The following is a 2207-nucleotide window of genomic DNA, read 5'->3' on the forward strand; positions in this document are numbered from 1 at the left end:
TCCCTTATACTCTTTTCATTAATCTAACCATTTAAAAGATATTCACGGTCAAAGATTGGAGTATTTTAAGGAAAAAAACTTTTTGTTTTGAATTTTGTAACTTACTAAAAATAATTATTGTCAAATGAGTTTCAATTATTTCTATAGTAAATTAAACGCTCTACAAAAAAGGTCTCATGTAGTTAATCGATTGCTGTAACCATTTAGAAGATATTCGCAGTAGAATCCCAATACCTGATTTTAATAGTTTTTCAATAAATATTTTCAATTTATCCATTCAATTTATGAATTTTGACAATATTCATGAGAATTTGAATTTATCAATTTTTATCAATCTTAAATAAAAACCTTCTTTTTCTGAAATAGATCATAAATAATCTCAAAATTCATAATAAATTCTACTGCGAATATCTTCTAAATGGTTAGAGTAATCGATTAACTACATCAGACCTTTTTTGTAGAGCGTTTAATTCCCTATAGAAATAATTGAAACTTATTTGACAATAATTATTTTTTAGTAAGTTACAGAATTCAAAACAAAAAGTTATTTTCCTTAAAATACTTCAGTCTTTGACCTTGAATATCTTTTAAACGGTTAGATTAATGAAAAGAGTATATGAGACCATTTTTGTAGAGCTTTCAATTTTCTATAAATATTGACGATGCAGCTGGTTTAACGATCTATTGGTGATAAGATATAACCATTTTTATATGAGACTAAATTGAAAATGGAAAACTATGATGAGCATAATCTTCCCGTTAATATTAAGAGCTCAGATTTCGTAAGTACTTTCTAGAGGTACCTAGGAACTAGTTTTCGTGTGTCGGATCCAAAAAAAAATACTTGATTATTATTACCTACCCTAATGTACATGCTATAATGGAGTCAATAAATTTAACACGAAAGGATATTATTTATTATTATTATTTTATTTGAAATAAAATCGATAATTTTACCATTCCATCTTGAAGTGGCAACAATTACTAATTTCTTCTTCTTCTTATTGGGCACTGTAACCGCCTCAGCGATTTTGGCTGAGTTCGACAAAGCACGCCAGTCGTTTCTCTTCTGTGCCAACTGACGCCAATTGGAAATGTCAAGTGAAGCCAAGTCCTTCTCCACTTGGTCTTTCCATCGCAGTGGGGGACTCCCTTTTCCTCTGCTACCAACAGCGGGTTCCGAGTTGAATACTCTCAGTAATCGGCATTTCATATCACACACGATGCAGAAAATGAAGTTGACGTCATTCGCGGACCGCCAAAGGTGGATTCACCGTTGGTGTCCGGACAACTTTTTATTTGCTCTCAAAACATATTTGCCGGAGGGGGTGCTGTAGTACGGTCCACCGTAAAGTTCGCGACATTTTATTTTGTTCAAACAGCTGATTAAATTGTTGCCTACCAGGGTTGTTGCGAATATTCGCATTCGCAACCGCGGAGCTTCCGCATTAATTTTAACATTCGCATTCGCAATAATCAATGCGGAGCTTTTGCGAATGCCAATGTTGTGCAAGTGCAACGGTGAAACGTATAAATGGCAAACAAAATGACAAATTGTAGCCAATGTTTAGGCCTGTGGTCGTGGGAGTATTTGTGTAACAAAATTGGTCAAATGTTATATTTATCAGCTTTGATAAAAATGTCTTTAAACATATTATGGGTGTTCATGGAAACGCGTAAATGCCTCGTAACTGCGTAAACCTCGTAAATAAAGCGATTTTCCATACACAATGAAGTAAGTTTACGAGGTTGGCATGGTTACGAGGCATTTACACGTTTAGATGAATTGCCCTATTATTTCTTAAGCGATATAACCAGCTATCAATGGGCAGTAATACAAGTTCCCACTTCTACTTGACATTTGACGTACGTCAAAGAAAACATAGTCCTTTTAATACTATCTATTTTTTTCTGTGCTTTAAATACCTGCATTTGTTTCTTTCTTTTTATGATTTTTTTGGACCATTCTTAAAAAAACTACTAGACACAAAAGAAGAAAATGTGCACTGTAATTCTTAACCAAGTTTTCGCGATTTACTTTTGATGTTACATATATTCGTTTCAATAATTTCAAATGGGGCTCTTTGGGGAATTTATTTTAGGGAACATTTTAAAAACATTAATTTTGTTTACTTGTCGGGCAATATTTTTTCATAGGGATATACATTGGATCCTTGGCTAAAAACTTCTGTGGTAAAACTGTCCCT

Source organism: Rhagoletis zephyria, unplaced genomic scaffold (assembly GCF_001687245.7).
Source record: "Rhagoletis zephyria isolate East Lansing unplaced genomic scaffold, Rhagoletis_zephyria_1.1 Rzeph_scaffold_00771, whole genome shotgun sequence".
Taxonomy (NCBI): domain Eukaryota; kingdom Metazoa; phylum Arthropoda; class Insecta; order Diptera; family Tephritidae; genus Rhagoletis; species Rhagoletis zephyria.